We start from the raw sequence: 16,273 nt of genomic DNA on the forward strand, positions 1-16,273 counted from the left end.
TGCAGAATTTGGAATCAGCAATCTCCAAGTGGCCACAACTTCTACTGCAGTTATGGGCTGGGGACAAGGGCCAGGAACAAGGATGGCCAACGGCCAGCGGCTGTCACCTGGCGCTTTTGCCTGTGTCACCACCCTGCAGGAACAGAGCAGCCACTGCCAGCTCTGTTTTGCAGCTTCGCTCCCCCGCCCGCCCCCCGTCTCTCTCCTCGAAGTAGCCTGAAGCCCCGTGACCTGAAGGACACCTGCCCCTGGCCTGTCAGAGGCCTCGCGTAGCCAGCGTCAGAATCCCGCACCCAGCCGGAGCCCCTGTCCCTTGGAAATGAGCCATTGCAGAGTCTAATTAAAGTGCCCTCCCAAAATTACGGTTAGAGAGCCAGGATTTTAAAATCATCATCCATAAGCCCTGTAGACACTAAGCGTTTGTCTTTTCTCACGTAATCGTATCCCCACTGGAATCTCTGCCACCACAGCCCAAGGCTTAGGGCACACGACGTCTTTCCTCCTGTGTCATTCACGGCTGCATCGTATGATCCAGGGCCTGAAACACAGCAGGCACCCAGTAAAGCCTCTGTGCCGTAAATGAGTGAAGGTGTGTATAGCGAGCTGAAAGTGCTGAAACAAACCTTCTGGATGAGAAGGACAGGCATGGAACAAGTAGGAAAGATTAGATTTAAATGTAGCTTTTCTCGGTGTGGTTGTTTTTCCCCAATTAAATGCTACCCCCCACTGGCTAAAGCTCTCTGTACCTGATGATAAAGGAAGTGCTGATTTGTCTGTGAAAGATTTGCCTTTTTTCCGAGGGATTGTTTCAGGCCCACCCCTAAAATTCCTATTTTGCTGCTTTTGCCCACTTCAGCGACCTCCCATGTGGGAACTACAGAAGAATTACAGACTGATTTTCTGGTACCTGGTGGGACTTACATAACAGTGTGTCTTTCTGCGTGTTGAGCGCTTTTGGGTGCGTGTCTGACTTTGTGTGGTGGTGTGGGCCCCATGAGGGCGGAGGAAAGGGCTTCTGCTTGTTGACACGGTCAAAGACACGTGCTCCCTGGGACGCCTCGCAGGCTGTGGTTTGTCCGTTAGAAAAAAGAGGGGCTGTATTATCAGCAGCTGGGCAATAACTGCAAACTGAAGTCAGGAAGGAGCAACACGGAACGGGGAGCCCTCCCGCCTCCTCTGCCCTCACCCCTGCCACTGGCTCCAGGTTGGAGAAAAGGAAGGGTCCCCTGGGAGGGCCTTTGTGGGCTCCCGTGGCATCAGCGTAAGAAAGAGGAACCCCTAAGGAAGTTTCTCGCACTTCAGAACCCCAGGAGCAGCTAAAATCCCCCACAGGGGAAACACAGCAATTTGGTGCCAGGAGCCGATCCCATATCCACTGACACACATTAGCCGCTAAACACCCGCAGTTCTGAGACGGTCCCACTTCACGGGTGTGGAGACTGAGGCGCACAGGTTAGGGCCCTTGTCAAGGTCAATAAGGAGTAAGGTTGGGAGTGAAGCCCAGCACCGGCCGATTGCATGACCTCTGCTCTTCACCACGGTAGCCGTAGAGTATGTGCGTGCACTCAACATACGCAAAACGTTGGCTATGTAAAATATACACGTGTGTATTACATGTAAATATATGTACGCGTTATTTATCTACGTGGAATATAGACAGATGATAGACGGTAGATGATTGACAGAGAAAGACAGATATAGATGACAGATAAATTGATAGATGATAGATGGATAGTAGATGGATGGAGAGATAGACAGATACGGAGACGAGAGAGAGAAATAAAGAACATAGAACACAGAAGCGCACACACACGTGCCCTCTGGAGGACCCTAGCTCCTTGCTCCCCAAGGGCTGCCCAGGCAGGACGGGAATGACGTTCTCGAGGACGCCTCAGGCAGACCTGTTCTTTCTGGGGTCCCTCTGCAGAGAGGCTGACCTACAAGTGCAGATGACTAGCGGCTCCCAAACTCTGAGGAGCAAAGACTAGAATGGCTGCATGAGGAAAGACCCCTGGAGGGTGACCAAGGGGGACACACAAGCTGGCCGGGGGCTCCGATCAGCAGGACAGAGTCCCCAGACCCTGCTGCTCCGGGTCGCTTTTGGGCTCCCAGGCCGGGGAGATGCATGCCCCGCAGGCACGTGGGGGGCGGAGGCGTGGAAGCAGAGCGTGGTCTCGGAGCAGATAGAGAGGCTGTCGGAAAATAGTTAGTCCTGACCTGGAGAAAGATTTACTCAAACCCCCCGGGGAGTAAGAGACCTCCCCAAAATTACCTTAGCTGTGCACGGTACCCCCGTGGACAGCAGTGTTACGATGACAGGCTCCATTTTTCCTGGACCAGTGCCAGCTTCCCTACCTCGGGGTCTGCTTTCCCTGCTTTGTTTTCTGTTCTGATGTTTTTCACCGGAGTTCCCACATGCCAGCAGGTAGACAGGCGTGGTCTGTTAAAAAGCGTTGGAGCATCTGGGTTGGAGTCCAGTGACCGGGAAAAGCCACTTTTCCTCCTCTATCTCCTTTTCTTCATGTGTCAAACAGGAATGTTAGTATCTGTGTCACAAGTTCACAAGTTCATGGATGTGAAATCCGTTCACCCAACAACATGTCTCGATTCTACTAGGACTAACGTTCACTCACAAGTTATGTGGGCTCGGGGCTGTGTCCCAGAGGAGGACAGGCCAGGAACAGCAAGCGGAACGTTCTGAGCACGTGCACGTGTGTGTGTATGCGTGTGCTTGTGTGTTCGGGGCAGGAGTATCCAACTGTCTGATGGAATTTTTAAGTTAAACGTGCTGTCCAGGGGGAATGGGCAGCCCGCAGAGGTCCTACTTTAGAGAAGAGCCATCGCGGGCGCTTTGCCGTGACACACATGCCGTGCGTGTGGCCCTGGGGACAGAGGAGAGGAGGGTCCCCGCTCAGACAGGCCCTCGGGCAGAGGCGGACGTGGCGTGGGCGCAGCAGGCCAGCGGGACTGAGGGATGTGGGAGGGGACCGTGGGGAAGAAGGTTCTGGTCCTCACCCTTCTGGGCGCCACGGGCACGGAACCCTGCCTGCTAGGGAGCGGCTGTCATTCCACGAGCCTGAGCTGGGGACACGCTCGCGGACGCTCGCGGACGCTCACGTGTCCACTTGCCGAGATGGGTGCAGGGGGGTCTTCCCAAAGCCTTTGGACAGTTGTTTGTATTTTCTAAAGTTTGAAAAACACCCGCCAAGGGAAGAATGTTAATTTTAATTAAACTGAGGTCAAGGTGTAACTAAATTATTTCCAGAACAAATGGAAAGCCTTACAAACAAAGAACATTTTGTTCGAAGAATTCTGAGACCCAAGTATCATTTAGCAGAGCAAGAAAACTCTAGAGGCTTTGGTTTGGCAATATGGTACAGAAAACACACCACAGAAGCTTAGGAGAGGGTGTCTTTCCCGAAGGAGCGGAGAGATCCCCCAGCCTTGGCCTCACAGGCCCTCAGCAGTGCCCACTCGCTGCTGTGGTTCCACAGCCCGGACGAACAGGACACACACACACCCCCGTTTCCTCCTGAGCGCCCAGGTGAGCAAGGCCAGTGGGTGGCCTCAAACAAGAAGAGCACAGCTGGAAATTCCAGGGGAAAATCACCCCCTTCCCTTTCTTCCTTACTTGGTCACGGTCCGAATTGTTACAACCTTCCAAGTTGCAGTGAAGGACCAAATACGGGCCTGAGATCCTCTCCTTTCCTATCTGAAAAGCACCTTCCTTTCCTACAGCTCCCACCAGGTCTGGCAGCTTCCCTCCCTGCCCCGCCCCTCCCCTTCAAGACAATCTGAGCTCAGACAGGATTTCCTTCGTCTTAGTCACCAGCTTTAATGGCCCGGCCTCCCCCTTCCCGTTGCAAAACAAGGAATATTAGCAGCAAACAGTCTGAAATTATTTGTAAACCTTACCAGTGCATGTAGACATCAGTTTTTGTGTCTGCTTATCAATATCAAGATGCCAGAGGCTGGAAAAATCAATGTTTTTCTTGTTGTGAAGTCACATGGTGCAGTGATTTTTCAGCCGTCTGCCTTGGCTTTTGTGAAACTGCAGAAGAGCAAACACCTTCATTTTTACCGCAGTCCTAAAAAGCTGCAAAGTTAAAAACAAAATGACAATTTGGGCAGAAATCATTCCTGTTTTAAAAGAAGGCTCGTCAAAGGAGGGGTCAGTTCAGCAACCTTTCTGGCTGGTTCCCAGCATCACAGAAGAACAGGCCTTCGAGGCATGATGTGAAAGCATTCCTTCAAAGCCTTAACAGATTTCCTGGGGTTTCGAAGGAGAATGCAGTCTTCATAGTCTCCCCAGTGATTCTCTGAGGAACCAGGGCAACTCAGTTACAGGAACAGTATGTACAGTTGCCAGGTCTGCTCTTAATTAAAATGGAAGCCCAGCCAGGTCACTCAGCTCTGGCTGCCTGTGCAGGGAGGAAAGTGTACCCCGACCAGGGAAGGGACCCCTCCATCCAGTTATAAATGGACACGGGGACACACACACACACACACACACACACACACACACACACACACACGTCTCCCCTCCCAGTAGGAGTACTTGTATCAGCACATCACTCTCCTTTTCCCCTTGAATTGTTCTTGCCAGGAGATAGAAGACAAAAGGCCAGCCTCTCCCAATTCAAGTCAGTGGAGTCCCATCAGAGAAGCTGGGGAGAAAAGAGATACAAATATCTCTTTACAGATTCTATTTGCCTCTTTTTCACCCCCATTCCAAAATTTCTTCACTGACACCCTGTGCCCTTCTAGATGTAAAACTCTGCTCAAAAGTGGCTCTGACAGCAGTTACTTACATGCAGAATTTGCCTCTAGTTTCCTCTGAAACCAGTGGACCTCGGCCATCAGAGGTGAGGATGGCCCTGGGAGCTTTGTGCAATTGTGAGTGAGCTGCTGCCGGGGGCGGGGGGCCAGGCATCCGGGTTAAGCAGTGTCTGTCAACCTGGCTGCCGTGGCCGTCACCTGGGGGATGCTCCAAAATGCTGGTGGGGCGCCCAGCCCCGGGGACACCCTCAGGTGACTTAAGGGAATTTCAAAGCCACGCCGAGACCGGCTCACCCTTTAAGTTCGAGAGGCGGATTTGCTCTGTTCACGAAGTTCTCCAGCCCTGGGCCCTCCACCCGCCGAACGCAGCCCCAGGCCCTGGGCCGCTGAGGCACAGCCTGCTGTATGCAGCCCGGAGCCCCTCCGGCCCCTGGTGACCCGGTCCTTGGACCCCGGCTCTGCCACGTGGGTGCATTGGCGCCACAGCTGAGCCCCTGCGCTGTGATTCGCAAGTGAGCCTGAGCTCCTGCCCTGTGATTGGCTCCCTGAGCTCCTGCTCTGTGACTCGTGGGTGAGCCTGAGCCCTTGAGCTGCGATTGGCGAGCAATTTCTTTGTTTTTTTTTTTTTTGGTATTCAACTCTTTATTTTAGTAAAATCAGAAAAAACACAGCATATGCTAGCACCTAAAACTAATACATTAAGCAATTACTAAACTTACAGTGACTTGAGGTTCAATGTTTACATTCAGCAAATTTAATTCCTTTTTTTTTTTTTTTTTTTTTTTTTGCGGTATGCGGGCCTCTCACCGCTGTGGCCTCTCCTGTTGCGGAGCACAGGCTCCGGACGCGCAGGCGCAGCGGCCACGGCTCACGGGCCCAGCCGCTCCGCGGCATGTGGGCTCTTCCCGGACCGGGGCACGAACCCGTGTCCCCTGCATCGGCAGGCGGATTCTCAACCACTGCGCCACCAGGGAAGCCCTAATTCCATTCTTATTTACTGGAAACATTGCTGGCTGACACAACTGAATCTAAAAGCCACTGATTATGCCCATACACAAAGATAACCACATGTTTGAGAACCGCAATATGCCAGACACTGAAAACCAAACACAACAAAATATGTACTAAATAAAACTCTGAGAACCTGTGAAAATGTGGATACTTCATAGCAGTGTTTAGAAGTGTTTCGTTAATATTTTAAGACAAGTGTATCAAAACCTTGTCATGTTATAATTTCAAGTTGCCAATTTTGCCTTAAATTTTGTCAGAAAGTTACGGCTACCTATACTGCCAATGCTGGCTCTGCTTAATTTGCCTCACGTTTAATGGGACTTAACATTAAAAGCTCACACTACCCTGAAATATTTTATCTCACGTATGGTGACATTCAATATTCAAGTGCCAGTGTTTTCGTACTGTCTTTTGGTCAAGTTTCTTTAAACTTTTCAAATAATCACTTTTAGGCTCACAAAAATAAATGTTTGTCACAATGTTCAATAAATATCACACAAACTAGCAGCAAAAAGTATCTAAAATCTGTCGTGCGCACGTAGTTTTCTTCTCAACCATCATTCCATGGTCCCAAATAAAATTTTAGAATCTAGTTCTTAACACGCTGCGTTCCACAATTTCCAGGAGACAAGATAAGATTGGAAGTTTAAGGACACACACACAAGACATACATCTAAAATTCTCTGAATGTGCAATAAAATAAGTATTTTGTAAAAATGTATGGGCAAAATGTACAAGAGTCTAAATCTATACTAATTGAAATAGCACCGTAACGAATGACCTCAATACCATCAAGTGCACCTATTTAGTGAAGTTTTAGAACAAGGCACAGTACACTTGAAAATCTATTGCACTTTAAGAAATTTTTGCTGCCTTGTGCGATTGTAAATATTAGTCTATAAAGATCACTATATTCCAACCACAAAATGAGCACAGAATTCCAAGTGGCAGAGGCATTTTTAGTTGGTGAACAATCATCTTCAGTCAAATTTAGCAGAAAGCGACTACAAATAAAACGGAAACCTATGTAACTAAAATACATTAAAACTGCACTCTATAGAAGTAACGCCTTGTGCAGTTTAGTACATATTGCCAACCTGTGTGATCTCAAGAATTTCAGAGTTTGTAGCTACTCTGATTTACAAATTCTACAAGTGTAAGTAAGCCATTTTAACATTTCAGCGCAGCTTAAACAGAAAAAAGAGAATCTGCATTAAAATAAAAGCCTGCTGCATAATCCCTCCTGCTCTATCCTCTTGACCAAAGAACATCAACACTAGCATGTGCATTAAAGACCAAACTCCAAGCAGGTCCTTAAAAGGACTGGTCACTGGCATGGTCAGCCCTTCTACCACTTCACTTTTATTTACTGCAGGCATTCAAAACATCTAATTGGATGAAATTTCCCCCAAACAGTTTTGTTACCAAAACTTTTAAACTTTCCCTATAATAATTTGCGCACATCTGCCTAGCTTGGAATTAGTAACCTAAACATTAAAAGAGGAATTGCTGTATTTACTTGCATGAACTTCGAAGAGTGCTTTGAAAAATGTATAGATGTATTCATACATGCCACCTCATCCTGACTGGAATGGCTTATTTAAAGACTACAAGTGCCTTTCCAGGATAGAGTCAGCAAGTCAGAACTTTGACTTAGTACAGTCGGCCACGTTAGAAACTAATTCTACTGTAAGGTGTTTTCCTGCCCTCTCTGCAAGTATCAGAAAGTCCTAACGCCGGAGACAGCCCAAGATTTTTTCCTTTATAATATTTACAGATGAATTGATGATTCCTGTTAAGTTGTATCACACCTGTGTGCCAGGTTTGATTTTTAGCCCAAGTTCAGTGAATTTATTTTGTCAAAACAATTGAAAACTTGAGCATTACTGAGCCAACAGGACATCAAAATAATAAGTGGCCTGAAGTTAAAGTCACAGCACATTAACAAACAAACGATCCTCAGTCACAAAATTATAAATGCAGTTTGGGATGGAAATAAGCAGAAGGGGAGTTAAACCAAACTACAGCAGTTAACTTTTCACACCAACTTCTTAATAGGGTTGTTGATTGTTCCTTTCTTTTCTTCCTTTGGCTCTGAGCTCCCTTGAATTTGAGGAGAATCACAGCTGGTAATGTAGTGCTAGTTCTTTTTTTTTTTTTTTTTAACATCTTTATTGGAGTATAATTGCTTTGCAATGGTGAGTGAGTTTCTGCTGTGTAACAAAGTGAATCAGCTATAGGTATACATGTATCCCCATATCTCCTCCCTCTTGCGTCTCCCTCCCCCCCTCCCTATCCCACCCCTCTAGGTGGTCACCAACCACCCAGCTGATCTCCCTGTGCTATGCGGCTGCTTCCCACTAGCTAGCTATTTTACGTAGCACTAGTTCTTGAAGCTACAAGATATAGTCTCAGTTACATGTGATTTAGCTTTTTCGAAATGATGACTTTGCTGCGAAGCAGATTCAGCTGCCCCACCAGCCAACCCCCGGAGAGCTGTAATGTCCTCCGTCACTATTGTAGAAGCTCCCGTAGCCACGTCCACCACATCCTCCGCTGCCGCCATGACCACCTCGACCCCTGTGGCTGCTGCTCGCACGGCTACTACTAAAGCTAGGACTGCCAGAACTGCTACTTTGTCAACAGTCTCGGGCACCAAATCATCCACTCAATCTCTTAGAACGCCTACGACTGCTACCCTTGTAGTGGTGTTCATAAGCCATACTTTCTAACCAAGATGGCACTTCCTGTTCAGCTTCAACAAGAAGAGCCAACAAATCCTTTGTGATATTTATATTTCTTTCGTTGGAAAATGAGGTGGCAAGACCAAGGTTTCCTACATGTCCTGTACGGCCAATCCGAGGTACATATTCCTCAGTATCACTTGGCAAATCAAAATTGATAACATGTTGGGCATTTGAAGTGTCTAGTCCTCTTGCTGCCACAGCGGTAGCCACTAGCATTGGGCTTTGTCCCGAGCGGAACTGGTGCAGGGCTTCCTCTCTCTCTCTCTCTCTGTGATCGGTCTCCATGGATACTGGTACAAGCATATCCTTCATGGTATAAGAAATCCGCCAGAGAACCAGCACCCTCTTTGGTCTCCACAAAAACTAAAGCCACCGAATCCTTCCCTGTGCATTTACGAGGTCAAGCAGGAACGACCGTTTATCTGACTGTTCCACCCAAACTACTTTCTGCTTCTCGCCTGATTGGAATTTCATGTTCTAGAAATAAATGACTTACTTTTACTCCAGAGGGAGAAGGAAGGAAGATTAGTCATGCTCGCTCTGGATTTTTTTTTTTTTAAGTCCCCAAATTCCTTAATTAGGAAGTAAATGCAGTTGAAAAGAGCGTTGACTCCTGCCTAGAAATTCCAGAACAGGGAATGTGTGTCTGCACCACACAGATGGTTCAGATGATTAGAAAGGCCTGTTCCCGGAACAAAGTCAAACCTGGACCATCACTTCTGTTTTGTATGAAAGCGAGAGAGCAAAGCCAGAGCAGTGTCTCAGAAGAAAGTAAACTTATTTAAAAGGGGGTATACATATAAACATACATTTCATCCATTTTGAGAATGTCTACCTCTATTTACAGTACCTTTAGCAAAATCTTGATCCTTGTACTTATTGAGTGAGGACAAAAGACAGGCTGTTTATTCTGCCAACATTTTTGCCTTCGTGTTGGTTTTTCTTCCTCGTTGGGTTTAATTAACTAGAGTCTCTAAGGATAAACAGAAAAAAAAGGCAGCCTTCATGAGGTTTTTCTTAGCTCCTCACATTAAAAAGTTGTCTAGTTCTCTATTCTTGCTAAGCATTTTATGTGTTAAAAATTAGATCAACTTCCTGAAATTAAAAAATAAAACCTTGACACGTGATTCATACGTCACATACACTACAGACATACAGTGTTTGTAAACTAATCACTTGAAAATTATCTTAATGTTACCTCAGGTCTCTTGTGTATCTGTCTCATGCAAACCTCTGTTGATTGTTTTATCCTTTTTTTTAAACGGTGATAAAACACACACAACATGAAATTTACCATCTTAGCCATTTTTAAGTGTACAAGTCAGTAGCATTAAGGACATTAACATTGGGCTTCCCTGGTGGCGCAGTGGTTGAGAGTCCGCCTGCCGATGCAGGGGACGCGGGTTCGTGCCCCGGTCCGGGAGGATCCCACGTGCCGCCGAGCGGCTGGGCCCGTGAGCCGTGGCCGCTGAGCCTGCGCGTCCGGAGCCTGTGCTCCGCAACGGGAGAGGCCACGACAGTGAGAGGCCTATGTATGGCAAAAAATAGAACATTCACATTGATGTGCAATCTCCATCCATCTCCAGAACTTTCTTCATCGTCCCAAAGTGAAGCTCTGTCCCATTAAACAGTAACTCCCTCGTCCCCCCTCCCAGCTCCTGGTAACCTCTAGTCTCTGTTTCTATGAGTTTGCTTGTTTTAGGGGCCTCATGTAAGTGGAGTCATACAGTATTTGTCTTTCTGTGACTGGCTGATCTCACTTAGCATAACAGCTGGAAGGTTCAGACATGTTGAAGCACGTGTCAGAGTTTCCTTCCTTTTTGAGGCTGAATAATATTCCTGCACTTTTCTAAGTTATTGTCAAGTTCAGCTTCGTTTTCTTGGCTGGTAGGTTTCGGTGGTTAGAGTCAAGTTTAGAAGAAGCACGTGGGCCCCTTGGCCACGGGGCTTCTGTACTTGGGTCTCTAAGATTGGCCCCTCCCACTTGTGCGTGCCTCGCTGGTGGCCCCTCCCCTCTTGATGTGGGTCTTGCTTTCTGGCCGATGTTGACGGCTCCCTGATAGAGTGGGTCCCTCTGTGCACTGTTCTGACACGCTGAGCCCAAGGGCTCATCCTGCCCCCGTCCCCCTCTGCTGAACCTCTCGATCTGAGAGAAGCCAATGGACAAGGGTATCGATCCAGCAGAAACCTGTAGCCAGTCCCCTGGGATTCTGTGGCGGGAGTTTGAGGCCCTTTATCCCCATCACTAGTTTGGATCCCAAAGACGGGCTCGCTTGAGGCTCACTAGCTACTCTGAGCTTCTCTTCTGCACGGTCTGGGTGGGAGCTGTCAGGATGCTGTAACCTGGCACCCAGGAGGAGGGGGGGGTCCCAGAAGCAGCCACCTGCGAGGGACGACATCAGGGATTTGACATGAGGAGCCTCCGGGATGCCTGGCACCCATCTTGCCGTGGGTTTTTTTTCTCTTTGAAGTCAGTGGCGCTAAATACGTCTCTTTAACTCATACTCATTCCTCCGCAATTGTGAATCACAGGGTTTAAACGCGTGAGCAGCGGGGAGGCCGAGGGGCCAGCCAGAGGGTCAGAGTCCCAGACGGAAAGTCAGCAGAGGTGGCCCTTGCCGCCTCTGCTGTGCTCCCGGTGGGAGGGCAGGCACCGGCGCCGTGGAGGACTCCTAAGGAAGGAGCGCTGGCTCTTCGGCCGAACCCGAGCCACAGCCCTGTGAGCTCCAGGGTCACGGTCCTGGGAGCCCAGTGTCCAGTGCAGGTCCAGCGTGGGAGCTGGGGTCTGACTCACAGCCCAGACAGACGCCAGCAGGAGGGAAGCAAGCTGGGAAGACGGGAGTCCCGGTCGGAACGGGCGTGCAGCGTCTGGGGACGTTTTGTTCAGAACCCCGGCACGAAATATGCTGCTGAGGGCCAAAGGCACATTCCGCGGAAACGCGCACCTGCGGCCACTGACGCAGGCCGCTCTCGCACCCTCCGCTCGGTTTGAACTGCTGCGTGAAAACGACTGGGGTGGATAGACGATGACGGCTTGTCTGCAAAGTCAAACTAATGCAAAATATGCTTCCTCGGCAAGACAGAGTGCCAGCTGTCTCCTGGCGGCGTTCGGCCAGTGAGGTCTGCAGGCTGAGCTGGACTTTTTCTTCAGGGCAGAGGACGTTGGCCAGTGGCCTTCTTTGTGCTTCTGGAAGCTCTGTCGAGGGTAAGAATGTGGAAAGTGGACCAGTGACCAAACCGATGGGATGGGGGGAGGCCATTCAGACCCCTACTTATCAGGCAAGGTGATAGCTGAACTTGGCCCCTTGATGCCCTCCCTACTGGACCCAGGCTCACGAGGCTGCCGGGGGAAGGGGCCTCGACTGGGACGTCACCCTCCCCGGGAAACGCCGATCGCTGACACGGGGTCCACGGAAAGCACATCAGATGCTGCTCCGAGATCCTGGCTAGAGCCAGAAGAGCTGAGCCAGAGCAGTGCTGGGCAGACCGTACGTTTGAGTCCACGGATTCAGACTCTACAGGCCGGGCGGGGCCTGGGACTCTGCATTTCTAACCCCGCTCCCAGGTGATGAGCTACTGCTGGTCCAGGGACCACAGTCTGGGTAGCAAGTCTTAGACAGTTGTCTCTAGGGCCTTGTGATTCTGTTTGCCCTTTGACTAGTCACCTCCTCACCATCAAAAGAACGTACACCCAGGCTTGTTTCCCCCAAAATGTCCTGCCAATCTTCTAAAATGCCGCAGAAAACACACTCCACCCGCTTGCACGCACAGGCAATTTTTGGAAAGCTAGCGATAAGGGAAAGATCGCTTTCCTCTGCTGTTCTCTGGAAGGGTTAAGGCATTTCTGTCTTTGCAAAGCGTTTTATCTTTTGACGTGTTGGGCTGGCTGAGGCCTCCCGGGGTCATGTGCTGCCTGAGAGCAAGTTTGACCCTGAGCATTGCGAAAACAGCCTGTCTGGGGAGGGAAGGGGCCGGGAGAAGGGGCATCGTGGCCTATTTCATGAAAACACGTCTATCCCCGTTAGAAAACGGGTCTTCTTAACACCATCGGCTTTAAGTCATCATTATTTGAACAGTTTAACCCAGAGGGTGTACGCAGTGATCAGAAGCGAACACATTTCAGGGTAACCGTTTAGAGCCAAGTGTTAGAAACAGAAAACAACACTCCCGCATCATGGAGAGTGTGCTTGAAGCCCGTGTCCTGTTGAAATGACATTGGAGGCACACTGCCTCCACCCACTTCTCTCTCTGAGTTGTTCAAGGAGCTCTGTTCCTCGTGGAATGACACTTGATTTTCCCCAGTGAGGGTCAGTCATGCGTTTGACCGTCTCTGGTCAAAGCATCTACCAAACGGAGTCCTTTGGAAAATTCCATGTAAGACAAAGCATATATATTAGAGATAAAAGCAAAGATTAAGTAGGCAGACCTATTAGGCAAATGTCTACAAAGGAAATTATTTCGGAAGATTAGTGAATGGAGGTGGTGAACCCTTGATTTGCACAATGACCGAGGTCCCTCCTGTAGACTTGAATCACGTGGTCCCTTTGTGCATCTTTATTGCCCCTTGAGGCGCTGTATTCCTGAAGGTTTCCTGTCTCCTTCAAGGTACAGAATTTGTACTTTGCATGTGGTGGATGAGGAGGGGCGGGTGTCCCCCCCCCCCCGAACTTCATTCTAAGTCATTTGCTGAGAGCTCAGATGACATTTGCCCAGCAACCTGAGGGGAGGAGGAGCTGCAGACTTGGAGTCCAGCTCATGTGGCTTCACGAGCTGTGACCTTGGGTGAGATCTTCAGGTCCTCCTCTGCAGGATGGGTTTATAATCCTCCCTCAGCTAGATGCTAAAAGGACTAAATTCCACGAGGTGCATAAAGCACCGCACGCAGTGCCTGGTGTAGAATAAACACCCCTACAGGTTACCGTGATTGCTGTTCTCTCCCCTGAACTCAGTGATCCCTTGACCTTGACCAGGTCCCTCCTCGCCGCTGTCCCTGGTGACAGCCCCCGTGCATCCCTGAGTCGTGGAGCCTTGGCAGGTAACTCCAAAGGCTTTTCGGTGGAGAGATGCTCCTTCAGTGTCTCTCTCCATCCGCACGTGGCAGGCCCCAGGCGCGTCTTAGGTAGGCTGTTCGTGGACGTGAGTTACTTGAGTTTTCACTGACCCGGGTTTGCACGGGCCCCTTCTCAGGCTCCGGAGAAGACGGGTTTCCTCTGACCCCTTGACGACAGGGCTTCCGCAGAGACTGAGGCTCTTCCTCAGGCCCGGCTCCTCCTACTGCCCGACACCGTGTCCAGCTGCCTCCTCAGTGATTCCGATTCTTTGGGGTCATGTCCAGGGGCTCCGTCCACATCCAGCGTCTTGATTACTACTCTGTTCATCGGCGTGGCAACAAGAGGATAACATGGTCTTAGCTTGACTGTTGGGTAACTGCTGAAAAATCAGTGAAACGCACAGCCTCAGAGGGCAGCTCATAAGCCAACTGATAACCTTGACCAGTCTGTGCCCCAAAGAGCCTCACCATGGGTAGATAACAATCTTGGGGTGAAGGTAGAGCCCTGTTCCGTGTAGACCCCTTTTGTGCCCAGAAGCTTAAAGCAACATTCACTTAGTCACTTGTAGAGACTCAGCTTCGGACACATGTGCCCTTTCCAACACACATGCATTCACCCCCGCCTACATCTGGTGCCTCCCAACCTGGGTGGCCCTCTCCCCAGGGACCCCTGTTTCAGCCACTTTGATGGGTTGTCGTCTGGAGGGTTCCTGGCATCCACATCTCGGCTTCACCGGCCACTCTACCTGGGTTAGTTCACTGCCCCCCACTGGCTGGCTTCCGTCCACATGTTCAGGTCCTCACCCCACCTCCTACCCAGGGCTCAGCACACACAGTCACCTTCTCTGCGTAGTGAAGACAGCTTCTCCCCACATCGCTGACCACACTGGATCCCATCCAGAAAACAACTGTTACATCACCACTGCCACCCAGCCAGCCATCCTGGCCCGTCCATCTCAGGGTCAAAATGGCCCTACGTTTTACATTCAGTTCTTGCCATCAAGAGTGAAAGAACTGAGAGTGCCTTAGAGTGGTCCTCTCAAATGGCCCCCGGTGTTTGTTTTTATTTTTTATTGAACATCATAGTTTATTTTTTTTATACACATACATATACCTATTCTTTTTCAGATTCTTTTCCCATATAGCTTATTACAGAATATTGAGTAGAGTTCCCTGTGCTATACAGCAGGTCCTTGTCGATTATCTAATTTTTAAGCTCATGTCTTTTTATAATGAAGAGCTGGAGATGGGGTGTTGGAATGAAAAACAAAGAAATCCAGCTTGAAGTAGTTTGCTTTTGTTGTTTCAAGAGAGGAATTCATTCTGTGGGTGTCACTGAAGCGTTAAAGTCCCCCAGCAGCCCTAGAGAAATAGTTCCCCTGCTGTGACCCACACCCAGCTAATTTTGTTTTTATCATTAGTTAAGGCACTGGTTCCGAGGGAAGTTTTAGCCCTTGGACGTCATCTTTTAAAAATGTACCCTTGAAAACAAAATTGTGAACATAAACAGCTTTTCGTGGTCACATACACAAAATTATTATTTTCCCATAGACTTAGTAAAGTCTAAATAGATTTTTATAACATTTTCCTAAAATTTTACTTATGAAACAGCGTATTTTAAATGATTGTTAGGTGATGGTAGAATTCTAAACTATAAATCCTGTACCATAAACCGCCTTAATCTAGACTAATAATTGTGACTTTGTCTTCAGTAAACTATACGTAAGAAGTTTTCAGTTAATATGGATAGTCTGAAAAAGTTAATCAGAAGATACTTAATCTGCTTAAGAAAACAAATCTCCTTCAGACACTTCTGAAGCACTCACTTACCTGCACAAAATAATTTGTTCCTGATAAGTGTTATCGGTTTGTTTAAACCACCCTGAAGAACCTCTATCTGAGGGCCATGACTTCTTAGCTGGATTGTTGACTTGTGTTTTTTTTAAAGTAAAATTTTGTTTCTCTTTTCAAAATTCCTCAAATCAGATATTTTTTCCTGTTCAATCTAATCCTTCCACATTAAATAAAACTAGTCCAAATTTTCACTCTGCTTTGACATTGAGGAAGAGCCAAACTAGGCTGATCAAGTTCAGTGAAACAAATGCGGTATAAGCGGAGACTTGCCTGTTAAGCATTTTATTATCTTTCTCTATTTCATTCCTTTCTTTCATGAAATATGAAAATAAAACACTGGGCTTTCAGAATAAATTGAAGGTGCAGATATATAGTTCAACGTGCTAACAGTATATTTAATTCAATGATTGTACCATATGAGAGATGATATATAAGGAAATTTTCCTTGAGAAGGGGTCATCCTTAGGTGTCAAAGCTCAGAGGCAGGTAAGACCTTAGGGATCAACTAGTCCAAACTCTTCCTAAAGGTAAGTTTGGGGCCCAGAGAGGTACAGACACCTGCCTGTAACCACACAACCAGCTCCTGGTAGAATTGTGAACCCAAGCCCTAGCCAAGTGCCAGCCTTGCTAAACTAATGCTGTCATCTAATTTCACTGATTAAGTCATTTTGTATATTAGATCATTTTTTTGAGTAAATTACCTGATTCACTATTTTTAAAGGTTTGTTTTGGAAATGGTGAACAAAACATTCTACCAAGTCAAACCCATTGATCATGATAGAACTATATCATGGAACAAAGCTCCTACTTCATTAAGACCCCATACTACGAC

At 48.2% G+C, this 16,273-nt stretch overlaps 1 protein-coding gene and 1 pseudogene across 2 annotated transcripts in view; one reads left to right on the forward strand and one right to left on the reverse strand.

Annotated features, from left to right (window-relative positions):
• The window catches only part of COL4A2 (collagen type IV alpha 2 chain), a 173,618-nt gene that overhangs the window by 9,713 nt on the left and 147,632 nt on the right, over positions 1–16,273 (forward strand). The gene's annotated exons all lie outside the window — the stretch shown is intronic.
• Positions 8,256–9,011, reverse strand: LOC131743343 (ATP-dependent RNA helicase DDX3X-like; annotated as a pseudogene).

Source organism: Kogia breviceps, chromosome 16 (genome assembly GCF_026419965.1).
Source record: "Kogia breviceps isolate mKogBre1 chromosome 16, mKogBre1 haplotype 1, whole genome shotgun sequence".
Taxonomy (NCBI): Eukaryota; Metazoa; Chordata; class Mammalia; order Artiodactyla; family Physeteridae; genus Kogia; species Kogia breviceps.